The sequence below is a fragment of the Bactrocera latifrons genome, unplaced genomic scaffold (genome assembly GCF_001853355.1).
Source record: "Bactrocera latifrons isolate USDA-ARS-PBARC rearing strain unplaced genomic scaffold, ASM185335v1 scaffold_159, whole genome shotgun sequence".
NCBI classification, from domain to species: domain Eukaryota; kingdom Metazoa; phylum Arthropoda; class Insecta; order Diptera; family Tephritidae; genus Bactrocera; species Bactrocera latifrons.
The window spans coordinates 261602-279081 of NW_017535063.1; the positions used below are offsets into that span (position 1 = coordinate 261602).

Sequence of the window (17480 nt, forward strand, 5' to 3'; positions counted from 1 at the left end):
ACCAAATATGGGTGAAATCGGTTCACAACCACGCCTGAAATCTCGATTATCACTTTATCATGCGAGAGTATAAAATGTTCGGTGAAACCCGAACTTAGCCCTTCCATACTAGTTTATTTTTAAATTGTTCTTACTATCCTATCTTCTAAGTTGGTTCGAGCTGGACACAGTGTGCTAAATTTTACTAAAATCGATTCAGTAGTTTAGGAGTCCATCGCGGACAAACAACGTGACACGTTCTTTTTATATATAAAGATTATCTGGATTATTTTGAAATAATAAAATTTTAATATCTTTTGAGTGGTTAGGTTTACAAAAAATCCGTACGAAACCATATTCTGAGATATGCATTTATCGATCTGATAATAAGAAAAAAAAATCGATAATGGTAAAGGAAAGCGCTTGCTGGCTACAATTAAGAGCTCATACTTCGAGAGGCTCTCTGAGAGATATACAGCAAGCATTTTTTCAGTTTATCGAGCAAAAAAAGCTTATTTTTATTAGACTCGCCCTTATATACACACCCTATAGAGGGTCTCCAACGTTACTTTATGGGTATTTGCAAACTGCGCGGCCAAATTAATATACCCTGTTTAGCATATAAAAAAACTAGTTACTGTAAATTATTTAACTTATTTCTATGCTTGTCTATTCGTGAACAAATCAGCTGCTCCATAAGTTCATAAGCGATGCAGTTTCAATAGCAGTATTCTAAACTTCAACTCGGCGTGTCTTAGTCGGTAGGACCTAATGCTTGGAACCAACTTTCTAAGCATCCTATGAATTTGTAATATCTTCAGCTTAGTGGGAATAAAACCAGAAAAATTATACAGCATTTTTTAAGACTGTTTCCCTTCACAGCCCTGAAATTGCCGAACATCATAAAAGTATTGAAACTATAACGATCAAGGCTGACGAACTATCTTACTATCCGAGATAATAATATGCCATAAAACATAAAAGATGTAAGTCAGATCGTGCCTTTTCTATTTAACATGGGATAAATGACCAATAAAAACCAAAGATTCTAACTCCTGCACTTTTAATGCGATTGCCTCGCAATTTTGGGAAAATATTCTATCTAACAGCAAAAAAAAAAAACACATTTTTTTAGAAATTTCAAGATCCAAGCAGAATTGTTTTCTGTAATCAAATCTCCAGCAATAAAGCACTGTTTTCTTTCATCTCTCCGAGCATTTTTGTGGTCAAAAACTTCCTAATGCATTTATGCGGCCACACTTGGCTTCAATAGCAACTAGTAATAGAGTCAAAATATTACGCTACGCAACAGGAGTCCTTAACACATAAAGGCAGCCTGAGGAATGCAGATTCATTGATTCACTAAGCATGTGCAACAACAAACTCATGGAATTTACATGCAGTGTGTCTTTTTTGTGAATACCTTATTGTTGTGGCTGCAAGTGCATATTGTTGTGTAGCTCTTTCTGCCCCTAATAACGGGTACGTGCGTCATGTCGCCGCAACCAGTTTAGCCTCCTGTCAGTGTGGTTACATATTTTTCTGTTCGACAGATCAGAATATGCTTGCGCTTGATGAGTGCAATGATTTTTGTTTATGCTTATTGTGTGACTGCTAGAGTTGCATATTCATATTGGCCCTTCATATTTTTACCGTAGGACTGCATTGGCATGCACCCATAAATGTGTGTTAACCAGGGTTGCAATGTCAATTTTCCTACCCGATGTCTGCGCGTTGCTTACCCTCCATTCAATTTAAATATTCCCGTTTCTCATTCACTCCACAAAAACATTTGCTCTTATATACTCTTACCATCTCATACCACACTTGGAGTACACATATATTGCTTCTGACTCCCACCATTCATGCTCTTGTCACGGTTTACTCTTCCTCATGCCCTTTTGTGGAGAAAATTATGTTGAAAATAATTTTTCATTCTTTCAACATTCTGCCCTTATGCCTCTCCCGAAACCAAAATCCCTTAACATATTGTTGTGATACAGTCCTTGTGTATGTGTGTGCGTGTTTGCATTGCATTTTGCTGCATGCAGCGGAAGCCCAGTGGTTTGTGTAACGGATGCCGGTATTTGCTTCAGTGCAGAAGCTTTTAGATTTGCCTTGATCCATGGCTGAATTTTATGGGCCCGAATATTTGTATGTATTCTGATAACACGCATTTGTTCATTCTCCTCTCTCTTCCTCACGCTCCACCCGTGCCTTTCTTACTGTAAGTAACGGCACTTAAATTCATATTTTATTATTATACTGATGCATGAATATATATATATATATATATATATTTCGTGAGTTGGATATATTCTGCAGGTAACGACAGCGACTTTGGTTTTTTTCTTTGCAAAATAAATATGAAATCTTTCTTGAAATATTAAAATAATGAAGGAAATATTGAAGAATTTTGAAATACTGGAAGGATAAACTGTATAAACTTTAAGAAAAACATAAAAAATAAAAAGCGGAAAATCCGTTTATAATAGCCAATACGTTCTGCAGAAAGTCAATTAGAACTAAAAATTTAAGTAAAGTAGGCGTGGCAGTGTTCCGATAAATTACGTCTTCAAGCTCTTCAATTATGATTGCATGAGAATGTTAAGAAAGCAAAGTTGAGTGAAATTGATCGATAAGTTGCTGAGTTTCTAAAGGTAAGTAGTACAAAGTCTACTACTGTGGTTTGTGGGCCGGTGAAAGTAGGCGTGGCAGTGTTCCGATTTCTTACATCTTGAAGCTCTTCAATTATGATTGCATGAGAATGTTAAGAAAGCAAAGTTGAGTGAAATTGATCGGTAAGTTGCTGAGTTTCTAAAGGTAAGTAGTACAAAGCCTATTTATGTGGTTTGTAGGCCGGTGAAATCATTGGTTTGGTTTCAGCAAGACGGCGCAACTTCCCACACATTTCATCAATCATCTCACATTTTGGACTGGTTGATTGGCCACCAAGTTCGCGGGATATCTCTCTGTTAGACCTGTTTCCTGTGGGAATAGGTAAAGTCTAAAGTCTATGCGGATACTCACGTTTCGATTAAGGCCTTGGAGCAAAACATCACGCTTGTCATTCGCCAGTTACCAGTCGAAATACTCGAAAGAGTCATCAAAAATTTGACTCAACGAATGGATCATCTGAGATGTAACCGCGGCCAATATTTGAAAGAGATAATCTTCAAAAAATAAATGTGGAAGAATGTTGTGTCGAATAATTATACAAACTCTTATTAAACTTGAAGTTTCTGCTTTTTTTTTTTTGTAAGTAGGAAACCTTGAAATGGATACCATATATGTAAACAACGAGCGTGGTGAGCTGAGTCGATTTAGCAATGCCAATCTGTCCGTCAGTCTGTTTATTTAAATGCGTGTATATACGCGAACTAGTTCGTGAAGCCAATCTGAAATTTAGCACACAACATATTCTCTCGAAAAAACTGTACATATTTGGAGCCGGATTACTATGGCATTTGCTGTAATACAAACTGAATGAACCGAGTCAAGTCCTTCTATAGAAAACTGCTTAATTTGAAAAAATATCTTCACGAAATTTCGCACTTGTTATTTCCCAATAAAACGCCATAATCTCCGAATATATCGCTCAGATCGCAGACGCTATAGCATATATGGTAGCTAATGTACAAATTGACCAATCGAAATTAAAATTAAGAACTTCATGAAAGGTATTATATAATATATTATATTATCAACCGATCGTATCATAATCAAGATAAAGAATATTATATATTATATTATATTATATTATCAACCGATCTTACCATAACCATGAAATTCATAAAAGGTATTATATATAACATAATGTTTATGGCCTGTTGGAGGGCAATGTGAAAATATATCGATAAACCAAATATGTATAAAACTCATCAGAAAGGAGAAGTGGGGAATCTGAAGTTCGTCTAACAATCTTCTTTAAAATTTAACATAAAAATATAATGCCAATTTATATAAAAATTTGTATAAACCATTTGAGAAGTTAGAACAATTACGTCGACGAATGAAATACTTGTTATTTAAGTTAACATTTTCCCCCTTTTGAATAATTCTAAATTAAAGTACCAAAATTAAAACTAACCAAAACTACTGTTATATTTACATTTGTATATAGAAGGTAGTTTTGTAAAACAAATTAAAATAACTTATTTTGTGATGCAGAGCTTTGCTGCCAATTTAATCAACTCATCTATGTATCTCACGAATATTTTATTTTCCATTTCAGCGCACATAGATGTTTATTAAAATATCAATATCATTTTTCAATCGAAAAATAAATATTTTGGATTCTTTGCCAATTTTACACACACACACACATAAGCCGCTTACTTTTTACTTCGTGTGCGTAAGCGCATTTACCAAAGTTCATTCATACGAAAATGCTACAGCCTTCACCTCGTTTATTTTCCTACACATACACACACAGACAAATATACATTTGCAGGGTCTATTGCACCAGCACCTGGCAAAGCCCACATAAATGAAGCCAGAATTTTGGAGCATTTCGAATTTTAATTGCAACTAAGTCTATTTGTTGCCAGTTGATTGCACATTTTCCATGCCACAAATGCCTGATTGCAAGCGCTACCGCTTGCACAATAACAACAGCAACACTTTGACTACCGCATGCATTACTAGTTGGTTGATTTCCGAGTCGGGTTTTACGGTGTGATTCTGCGAAAAGCCTCAAAAAGTACTGGTATAAAAATCGTGCAACATGCAACATGCTGGCTGACTGCCTGGCCGTATGCATTGTGCTATGTTTAATTAAGCATCAGACCACCACATATATATATAGTATTTTCGAAAACAGCAACAACGATATGTTGCAGCCATCATAAATTTGCAACGACACAAAAGCTTCAACGCCACACACGCACACCCGTCGATTTGTGTAAAGCAAAAATGCAACATTAATACCAAAATGCACGTACACACACACACACAGACAAACGCTTTACTTGAATTTTACATGCGCACATGCATACATGTGGCATGCAACATGCATATAGGGGCACATATAAGTAGACTATATTAGTTGCAATTTTGTTGGTTGCACATTTAAGTTTGCAACAAAATCACCAAAGTGCTGCCGGTCAGTTGCATGCAACAAACAAAAGTCTCCGGTGATATCAATTTAAAGCACTCAGCGGTGGTCGGCTTTTGTATCTACTATGTGCATGTGCCACATGCCACACAAGCACCGCAAGCCACAAGTTAGTTGAATTCGGCAATTTTTGCATTTTTGGTCGGAAAACACTTGGCAAACCCACCGAAGGCCACCACAACTCCTTGCAAATGCGCCACAAATGCAACTTTGACGCAGTCGGCCAGCAAACCAGCTAGCCAGCAATATTCACCCTTGTTTCCGGCACATACGCACACACGCTCGCACACACAGGCAGGCGTTGGCGTCCAGCAGTGGCTGCCCGTCACATTGCAGTGATTGCGTTTGCAATTGCGCTTGCATCGTGTGTCAACACATGTGCGGTGCAGTTGTGGCACATACACATACACATATGGACACAGTGGCAATCGCACCGACCAACTTAACTCGACCGACAGCGCCCGAAATCTTCTTTCAATTGTTTGATTTGGCACATTCTGTTGATTGTTTGCTTTACTATAGTCTCCCTTCAATGTCGTTATGCCACCGCACCTACCTGCTGGTTAGCTCATCTCGCACCGCCTGCTGGCATTTCCATTTACTGCACTCACTTGCAGTTAACCAACTTTGTTGATATTTTCAATTTTAAACAGATCATGCAACATTCAAAGAAAGTGTTGGAGCGTTAAGCGAATCGGTCACGCCCCAAAGGTCGGAAGTGGTTAAGAGTGCAGGCGACTTAAACGTGCATTTGGGTTAACCTTGCAAATAAGTAATGCTTGTGGTGATTGCGATTAGGTTTTTTTACTCCACTATGTAAAAAGAAGAAGAAAGTAGAGGGGCTGGAGTTGCCGGTTTGCCACTTGGTTGATTTTAATATATGAAGGGTTGAATAAAATATTATTTGGATCACTTTTTCCGCACAAACTTGTTTTACTTACATATATTTATAATGTTATGAAAGTAGTTATTTTCAGTAACAAATAGCGCTCAGGGTCAAGTGGAAGTCTCTCTCCTTTGAGACTCTCTTTCTTACTAGTTTTCAAAAATCGGTTGTTTTCTCGAGAGACGTTCTTCTCTATTAGCTATGAAAGTGTCGTAGACTGTGAAATATTCAATTTGTACTATATGATATATTGAAAGGTTGGAGAAAAAAGCGAAGCAAATGGACCTGGTAGTGAACTAAGGCAAGATGAAATATTATCAAACAAAGAGTCGTTGCTTTGGCGACTTGGCACTCACGTCACTATTGACAGTCATAACTTCGAAGTTGTAGATAATTTCGTTTATCTTGGAACCAGTATCTACACCAACAACAATGTCAGCATAGAAATCTAACGGAGAATCTCTCTTCCCAACAGGTGCTACTTCGGACAAAGTCCTCTCTCGACGAACAAAGACCAAATTCCACAAGTCACTCATCATCCCCGTTCTGCTATATGGTGCAGAGACATGGACGGCAACAACATCTGTTGAATTTACGTTACGAGTTTTCGAGAGAAAGGATCTTTGGAAAATGTATGGTTCTTTGCGCATTGCCTATGCCAAATATCGCATTCGATGAAACGGAGAACTGTATGAGTTATGCGACGACATTGACATAGTTCAGCGAATTAAAAGACAGAGGCTGCGCTGGCTAGGTCACGTCGTCTGAATGGATGAAAACACTACAGTCTTGAGAGTTTTTTACGCGTTTCCCATTTTTATTTCGAGTTTTTTAAGCGAAAAAATTAAAAAAGTCGAGGGCAGCGCTGCCCAGTGTGCCTAATTTTCGCTTAATATTAGGTTGTCAAAAAAGTCTTGCGGTATTTTTGCTAGTTGGCGCTGAGAGCCCGTATTTCTAGTTTTATTCGTCGCATCGGGTCAGGCTATACCTTTTTGGAAAGCTCATTTCACGCGCTAACACGTGTTTGATTGATTGCTGTTTCTTTTAAGTCGTTCGTGAGTTATAGCGTCGCAAACATGAAGCAAAAAATAGAGAAAATACGGCATATTTTACAGTACTACTACGATAAAGGCAAAAATGCATCTCAAGTCGATAATAAAATTTGTGCAGTTTATGGACCCGATACAGTTTTCATTTCCACCGCACAACGATGGTTTCAACGTTCTCGTTCTGGTGTAGAGGTGGTCGAAGAAAAGAGACCGGCATAGTAGCAGCCGTAGCTTTGGTCAAGAGCTGGGCATGAGTCATCAAAAAAAATTTTTATGAACAATTGAAAATTAAATAAAAATACCGCAAAACTTTTTTAACAACCTATTATAAGTACATACATATATCTTCATTTCAAATTTGACCCGGACTACGTTATCACGAAGATCAGTTTTTGAGTGGCTCAAAGTTATGAGTGAGTGACGTAAAGTCAGCGGAAACTTTTCTCATGCGAGTCGTCCATTTATCTCACGACCGTAAGATTAATAGAAACAGTGCTTCAAAACCAGGATATTATAATCAAAGACATAGCAGAGAAGCTTAAAATCTTTTGGTTAATATTTTGGTTAATGTTTTGGTTGTTAGTGTTAGACTGGTACGAAAAGATCTGAATCTGTTGCGAAAACGACGTTGAGTCGTTGTTGGAGAACAAAAATGAGAACTCGACTTTCGATGTATGTGTTCGATCTATCCGGAGAGCAACTGAACTTGAGCGGAATTAATGAAAGTTAGATTCAACAATAGATATGTAGTTGACAATGACTAGTTATATATATTTTTAACTATTCTAAAATGCAGATACTTTAGCACAACTCACAAACGATCTATGCATGTACTATCGAAATCATTATTTATGTTTCGCTTTAGAAATTAGTAAGCCAAAAATATGGGATATCTTCTTAGTGGTTTTTATTTTATAAATTTATTTCACATTTAATTAGTTTTATATAAAATTAGTTCATATATTCTCTTACTTTCGCCCCTTTGTCATATTTATTTCAGTTAAAATGAAAACGTACAATTTAAGCGTTCGTTAGAGCAACTAAAGTGGAGAATATATGAAAGGAAGGAAGGATATTGGAACATATATTTATGCTTGCATATGTATTTGTGTTAGCTACCGTTATGTTTACTTATATGAATTTGTTGCCAGCATGTGTATGGAAATGAATGTTTGTTCATAATACTGCAAAACAAACACGGCTATAACTAAGGCAAGCGAAAGCATTATGCAAATCCTGTGAAAATGGAAACAGCGAAAGCGCCTGGCAGTGGCGCTGAGCCGCTGGAACTAAGCATACCCTGTAGGATAGTGAATTAAATGAAATTTATAACTATTCCACGGCGGTCATTTACAGATTTCGCAGGTTTGGTTGTGGTGCTTCTGAATGTAGGTGACGGACATAGTTGAAAGTTATGCATAAGTACAAATATAAAATCTACGGAAATGCTTTATTTCCTGGTCGAGGAATAAATCTTACATAAAACACCTACAGGGTCTGTATGTAAAAATTTACGGATAGATATGTCTTGAAATCTTTCCACGAGATAAAAAAAAAACATTCTCTGAATAATATATTTTGAGTCCGCAAGACGCTACAAAGTATCCAAGTCGAAATAGAAGAGAAAATAAGTGTTTATTGAACTTACATACGTCGTGTATCATATTTTGGTACAAGGAAAGTTGAAAAACTGCTTACCTGAAAAAAGAAAGATGAAGAAAAATTAATAAAATTGCTCGATAAGAACAGTACATTTTTGAAGATAGTATTAATTATCTTTTGTAGAACTATTGAGAGTTCAAACTAACTTATAGACATATCTGTGTCATATTTAATCGATAGTTATGTTTGTAAGATTATGTGGTTCATATACTATATTTACTATAAATTTATTTCATTTTTATTTATTTAGTCTCTTCATCAACCCCGAAAATTGTATAGCTGAATATAATTCACCAGAATTTAAGGTTTATTACTGTATGTTCTTTAACAAAAAACTACTTTTCACTTTCACATTTGCCAGCGATTTTATCGAGATCCAAAAATTTCCCACAAAATACAAAAAATATATTTATTTTACAGTTATAAACACTGAACTTTGCTGGCCTTCTGATGCAAGTTATCTCTTAGTATCCTAAAATGTGTCTTATGATGTACTAAATATAGGTATGTACTATGTGATTGCAGGCTTATGAGTCGGAATTAACGAACTCACTCGTGCGTGTTGCGACCATTCATGTGTCTATGAGTATGTGCATATATTTACATTTAACGTACGCTGGTTCTGCAGACCACTTACACTTCTCTAAAGTCATAGCTAGCAAATTGTGTATTCTAAAGGATTACCTAGAAAATTTCCTTAAACTGAACGCAAATATGCAGATTATGTGTGAAATATTTTCTTTATGGTGTAGATCAATTTGGAGTAGCGAAGAAGAGATAAGCTTTAAATTTATTATACTCGTATTTAAAATAAGATTCCTTAAATAGAAGTAATAGCATTACAAATAATGCGAAAGCTGGTAGTTGGTAGTTACTAAAATATGTTTTAAGTAAAGTGGCAAAAGTATTTATAATGGTAATGGTGAAAGTAATTGAAATCAATGAATAATCACCCTGATAACTTATTGGCGGTAATGTAATGCTAATTGTAATGGTAATAGTAATGTTAACAGTAATAGATTGAAATAGATTACTCCGCTGGTAATCTAATAACGGTAATCGTAATGGTAACAGTATTGGTAATCGTAATACTAATTAATTTTAGTAAAAGTAATAACATAACAGTAGTAGGATAAAACAATTTAATTCGCTGGTAATGTAATAATGGTAATCAAAATGGTAATGGTATTTAAAAAAAAAATTAAAAGAATTTGAATGAAATAATTTAACTAATGATTGGTAATCTAACGATTAATAGTTGTAATGACGTTATAACAGTAACTGAATGAAATGAGTAATTTCCTTAGAAATCTAATAACGGCAATCGTAATGGCTAGTGAAACGGTATTAGTATTGGTAAAAGTAATTGAATAAAATAAGAAATTTCCCTAGTAATCAAATAACGGTAATTGAGACAGTATTGGTATTGGTAAAATTTTATGAAATAATTACTTCTACTGGTAATTTAATGATTGTAATAGTAATGATATGATAACAGTAATTGAATGAAATAAATAATTTCCCTAGTAATCTAGTAAAGGTAATAGTAATGGTAATTGAAACGGTATTGGCATTGATAAAAGTAATTAGATGAAACAATTACTTTTCCTGCTAACCTAATTGTTGTAATCGTTATGGTAACTGTAATGGTAATGGTGAGAGTAAGCGTTATTGAATGAAATAATTAATTTCTTTGCTTTAATTGTTAATGTGAAATTTTAAATAGTAAAATCGTGATTACATACATATGTAATTATAATAAATATGCTATCTCTGATTACGATAGCAAATGTAAGACTCAATGTAATGCACAACAAAGCGATTATAAGCAGAGGTTCAACAGTAATAGTAATTCTGTAATACTGTAATCATAATAGTAATGGTAATGTCACCAAGTAAACTGATTAGATATTTGTTTAAGTAACAACTGAAATCCTTAATAATAAAGTACTCTACAATGATTATAATGGAATATTATTATATATTATAGCAACAAAAATTTACATTAGTAATGGTAATGATAACTGATTTTGCTTTGAAAAAATCAAAATGGCATTAAGAAAAATACAGGTTTCAAATATTTCCTCATTATAATGGTAAGGGAACGAAATGAATATAATTTATCAGAAAAAAAAAAGTAATGGTAGTGGATAATGCAAATGTAATGTTATTATTTTTTTTTAAATTTTAAGTAGAAGTTCAATATCTAAAACCACGTGTATTGAGTTTGATAGAGTAGTTTGTGCACTAACTTAATAGTTAATCTTAGTTGCCGCAGTATAAATCAAAATGTTAAGAGTAATGACTATTTATTAAACTTTTTCTAGCTATATTTGTCCAGTCCATATTTTTCTCCACTTAATTGGTGTCTTTTGCATATGCATATTGGTGTCTTTTGCATATGAGCATTCCCTTTGCAAGCCCTTTAAGATTTACATAAGTTGATTTCCGATAACAACCCCGTACCAAAGCAAATATATCAACAACATATGTGCATATATGTGTATATGTATGTGTTTATTTCCGACCTACATGGATTAGCTAAAGTAAATTTCCTTATTTCTATTTATTTGCCTTTTCTAGGCAGGTAAGCGGAGCTAACAAGGTAGGAGAGTAGGTAGTGTAAGCTCACCAAGCGTGTGCGCTTCTCTGTCCTGCATATCATTATTACATTACATATATGAAGGTAAGCATGTGTGCTACCATATCTTGGCAATTTTTTATTTCAACAAACCTGATATGCATTTCAACAAATAAGGATTTACAAACTGGGACTAAGTGTGGGACTAAAAAATGAAATGCTAACGTACCTAAAAAGAAGAGGTAGAGAAACAACTCGCACGAGTAGAGTTGGGGTTCGGAATTCCACATATACAAGCATGGTTATATATACATATATGCACACATTCATCCAGAAATACATAAATAAGACTCTCTGTAACCACTTTACTATTCGATATGCTTATCAGCTGCAAACGCAGTGACAACAACAGCACGTTTTTTGAAATGGAAAACTATCACAACGAGTTTTTTCCACCAGCTCCATCAGCTCGCTGATATCCTTATATTCCCGTTTCAAGAAATCTTAGCGAAGACGTGCTGAAGCTTACCGCCTAGCAAAGGAGTCTCAATGCGAAGCGGGAGCTACAAATAGCAGAAATTGAGGATTTCCACACATGATATGTGTGTCCATATGTATGTATTGCTGTGTAGTAAATATATAGATGAGAGTATGACAACTAAGGCGCTGCTTTCCCACACCTCCCCACTAACACAATAAGCGTGTATCGTGTGACTTGAATTTTCGCTGTGTAAATGTCTTAGAAATCATTGAAAAATGTAATACCAGCAACACCAGAGAAACCGAACGACAAAGCACATGGCATAAGTAAGCAAATAAACGGAGTGACAAGCAAATGGCATATAGACGCGGTGCTTTGCCGAGGTGTGAGGTGAATGTAAGGCGTCCACACAAACGGAGTGAAAAATTGGAAACACGCAATTTGAAAGTTTAGATATGTATGTACATACATTAGGGTGCGCGCTATTTTCGAAGATGTATTTTTGTTTTTGCAAACGCCCCTGAATTTATAGTTTTGCATACGAAATTTATTCAATAAAAAAAAACTTCTATATTTTAAATTTAAAGCATGTCTAAATCATCTTTCTGTATATTTTATATGGATTTTTGGATCTTCCGCAATAAATTTTTTTCTCCAATACAAATAAAACTGCGACTTTGATATTCTAAAATAAAATTTTCTGCTTTATAAAAATTATTATAACAACTTTTCTCAAAAAAATATCACTTTAAAAGCTATACGCAGTTCAAATTAGGCACAAATGTACTATAATTGCATAGTACACCACGCCGTATGAGCAACACAGTAAGTATGAATCAATTGTTTGAACTCTCAGATCATCCGATGTATTATTTTAATTCCATACAACTATTAAAGGCGGGATTCTATGGAAAAAGACACAATAAAAACTTTCTAGTAGGACGAAAAATGGAGAACTTGATGTCGTAGACTTGTTTGTTTTGGGGATAACATGTTCTTACAAAATATCAAAAAATCTCATCTCAATCTATAAAATATATGGGGAAATGATTTAGATATATTAGATTTTAATTAAAAAAAAAAAGAAGGATTTTAATAATTTTTTTGGACCAAGAACTGAAACTTCAGAGCGGGTTTGCATTAAAAAAAATTCGTCTTGAGAAACCGCGGACACCCTAATATTTACTTGTATATACATATATGTTTATACGTAAGTATATACATATGTTTATATCTAATAGTTGATACTATTGGCATACTAACCAAACAAGTAGCGTGAAGAAAGCATGTAAGGAGAATAGTGGCAAGGCTTGAATGTTGGAAATGGACGCACGAGCATGTTAGCTTGCATGCAATAAATGGTTTTATGTATGTATATGTATAGTATATCTGTATATATGCATATATATATACATTTCTATATATATATGTATATAGCTATATGTATATGAAAGTTAAGTAGCGTATTTTATAAATGGAATAGCGAGCGAATGACTACGCTGACTGATTGAATGTCTGTTTAGTGACTGTCTGACTGGCGTCTTGACTGATTGTCAGGAAAGCAAAGAAGGAGGGGTACACAATTCACACTGTAGATATTGCATAACCTAAATAAAAGTTCATGTTGAAATAATTTTCGGGAAGGAATATCGATGAATAATTGTTTAGATCTGAAGAACTATTGATTGGGATACAATTTTCCACACATTTTTTGTTTTTTTTTTAAATGTATAGGTTATGAAAATTCCTTAAAAATATACTTCATTTTACGTTTTCAGTCGACTTCAAGAAAACAGGGTATATTTTAAGGCAAAATATTATATTAAGGGTATACTTTTAGGCTAATAATCTTAGTCACATACGAAAATTTGCGTTCAACGAATTAAAACTCATATTTTCTGACAAATGATACCTTTGGTTATTTATTTTAGGGGTCTAATTTTAGACTAATAATCTTAGTCACATAAAAAGATCTGCGTTCAGCTACATTTTCTAACAAATAATCTCTTCGATTATTATATGATTTCATTTTTGTAATAACATTCAGTATATATCATAATCGACTCAGAATATAAGCCTGAAAAGTCACTTAACATCGCAGAAAAAAAGCATAACCATATTTCTGAAGTTTGATATTTTCAATATTTCTGATACAATGGAATCCCAAAACAAATAAAAATAACGTTTTTCGAATCCATAACTACGACAATATTCAGCGGCTAGCTTCTCCAAGAAGAGTTAAAGTTAAAAAAACTTAAAATAGAGTCCCGTATAAGCAGTTTTAGCTTTTTCAGTCAGAAATGATGCTTAGAGTAAAACAAAACGAAAGTGGTCAATACTATTCTTTTACAGAACTCAGAAGACGAATAATAAATGGCTTGCCTTTAACAAAGCCTTGAAACTTATGTATATATTCTGAAAATTTGCGCAAATCGCTTTAACACAACTAAAAACTTCTAGATTCTTCATATTTACTAGCATTCAACACAATAAACTTCGCTTGACTAAATCCAATAAAAGAAACAAATATTAAAGAGATGAACTATATATAATACAAACTAATAATCAAATGTCGTACTCAATTTAAGTCAAGTCAAAATCTGCACTTTTTTTTTAATTAAAAAAAAGCTTTCGGTTGTTTCGTACTATATGTCATGCCTTGCTTAATGCTTTCAAGTTTTTCAACTTTCACTAAAAGCTCTCCTAAAACTTTCACTTCAATTGTGCTCTCGTTATGACACTGCAGTTATCTTTTACCTCTTCTTTTCGAATTTATAAGCTCTTCTATGCTCCTTTTAATACTTCAAATAATCACTTTGAACCTGGTGAGTTGGCTGTAAGAATTTCCGTTTTCACAGGTAAGTTCTATTGTCTCTTACAGATTCTTTAATTATATTTTTTTATTATTTAATATATTTTTAAATGTGTTTAAACAGACCGCTGTTTTTATTAAAAAAAAAAAATTGAGAGAATACTGCGAACGCGTAGTTCTAGTTTTATTCGTCGCATCGGGTCATGCTATACCTTTTTGGAAAACTCATTTCACGCGCTAACACGTGCTTGATTGATTGTCGTTTCTTTTAAGTCGTTCGAGAGTTATAGCGTCGCAAACATGAAGCAAAATAAAGAGAAAATACGGCATATTTTACAGTACTACTACGATAAAGGCAAAAATGCATCTCAAGTAGCCAATAAAATTTGTGCAGTTTATGGACCCGACGCAGTTTCCATTTCCACCGCAAAACGATGGTTTCAACGTTTTCGTTCTGGTGTAGAGGTGGTCGAAGTTGCGCCACGCTCCGGAAGGCCTGTCGTCGAAAATTGCGATAAAATCGCTGAATTGGTCGAAAGAAACCGGCATATTAGCAGCCGTAGCATCGGCCAAGAGCTGGGTATAAGTCATCAAAAAATTTTTTATGATTGAAAAATTTTATACTCTCGCTTGATAAAGTGATAATCGAGATTTCAGGCGTGGTTGTGAACCGATTTCACCCATATTTGGTACATGTCATCACGGTGTTAAGAAAATATTATATACCGAATTTCATTGAAATCGGTTGAGTACTTCCTGAGATATGGTTTTTGGTCCATAAGTGGGCCCATTCTCAATTTAAAAAAAAAAACCTGGATGCAGCTTCCTTCTGACATTTCTTCCGTAAAATTTAGTGTTTCTGACGTTTTATGTTAGTCGGTTAACGCACTTTTAGTGATTTTCAACATTACCTTTGTATGGGAGGTGGGCGTGGTTATTGTCCGACTTCTTCCATTTTTGAACTGTATATGGAAAATGTCTAAAAGAAACGACTCTATACAGTTTGGTTGACATAGCTATAGTAGTTTTCGAGATATGTACAAAAAAGTTAGTAGGGGGCGGGGCCATACCCACTTTTCCAAAAAAAATACGTCCAAATATGTCCCTCCCTACTGCGATCCTTTGTGCCAAATTTCATTTTAATATCTTTAGTTACGACACTTTATAGGTTTTCGGCTTTCGCCATTTTGTGGGCGTGGCAGTGGGCCGATTTTGCCCATCTTTGAACTTAGCCTTCTTATGGAGCCAAGAATAACGTGTACCAAGTGTCATCATGATATCTCAATTTTTACTCAAGTTACAGCTTGCACGGACGGACGGACAGACGGACGGACGGACGGGCAGACATCCGGATTTCAACTCTACTCGTCACCCTGATCACTTTGGTAYATATAACCCTATATCTGACTCTTTTAGTTTTAGGACTTACAAACAACCGTTATGTGAACAAAACTATAATACTCTCTTTAGCAACTTTGTTGCGAGAGTATATTTAATATAATAATATATACAAAAAATTAATTGAAATAAAGGTATACACATTTTTTGTACAGTTTTTAAAATTTATAATTAATAATACTTTAAAAGTACAAATGTACATTTTAGTTATTTCCTTATTTTTCTATGACACTATTTCTTAAGAATATATTTTACTAGTCGGAATTCCTTCTCTAACTATTCTTTTGACTTTTCGTAATTCTGTCCTTTTAATTTTAATTCGAGAAATTGTATTCTTGCATTGTATTATATTCTAATCTTACAGAGATAAGAAAACTGCTGCAAAAGTGAGAAATTTTGAATTCTGTAATTGTCAAAATGCAGAGTTGCAATAGCCAGCAGCATTGTTCTGAGTGCAACAAAAGATATGCTCGCTTTTCTCCAACGACGCTCATATCAAACTGTTCAGCTCAGCTTATCTGAGTAAAGACACAGTAAAAATAAAACCCAAATACAGAGTTCAGTCAAATATTTACTTCTATTAAATCTAAAAAAGAAATTAATGGTTATTTTTCAAGTTGCTTCGGGCTAAATGCCTGTAATTTGAAAGAGAAAACTATTTCATACATAATTCAAATTTAAGATGAACACAATTGTCATATAAGGCGACTCATCGCGACCTTTCTACCTAACAATATGACATTTATAGCATATATACTATATAGCTTAGTCCCACATATTTCTTTTCAACGATCATTCTCTTAAGGTTTGAGCACAGACATAAAATGTATGGAGCCAGTTACGCATAAAGGGGACGATGAGAGAGTAATTAGAGGTCCAATTCATACAATTTTTCACAGTTTTTTTTATTTAAGAAGAAGAAGAAATCGGACGACAACGCCGGTGGTTTTAACGTAGGTACCTGCTGAAGACAGCCTTACCTGAAAGATGGTCTGGCGAAAGCACAAGGATCAATTCACTGCGTTGATCAGCGCTCTGAAAATGTCCGTAATTTTTCAGTACCAAATGGCACTAACCACTTTAGCAGGGTGCGAGACCCATTTATAACCTCTGCAGTACTTTCAACTCACAAAGTATCTGTTCTTCCCGCATTCGGGTTTTAACCACAACCACAGCGATACTCCCCTAGCAACCAGTATGCATGAGCAGATTGGAGTGAACTCCAACACTGTCCGTGGTACCAGAATTAAGTCTCTAGTCAGACCTGGTAGCCGAAACTACGGCTACGACAGCGCTTCCATATTGCTCTTGACTGATGGCTATGCGTACGTTACACCCATTTATATATTATTAGAAACCCCAATACCCAGTTAAACGCCTGCGTAAATAATCAACGCAGAAGCGACTATTCGGCATTCCGAGTAGTGGAGATCATACCGCTAAGATCGGAAGACAGTAAGCACGAGTCCTTACTATACAAAAGAGCTTTTTTCGCTCAAAACAGTCTTAAGGTTGT

General features: G+C 34.7%; 1 protein-coding gene across 4 annotated transcripts in view; it reads right to left on the bottom strand.

The window, feature by feature from the left end:
- Positions 1-17480, bottom strand: part of LOC108966337 (syndecan) — a 471998-nt gene that overhangs the window by 261309 nt on the left and 193209 nt on the right. The gene's annotated exons all lie outside the window — the stretch shown is intronic.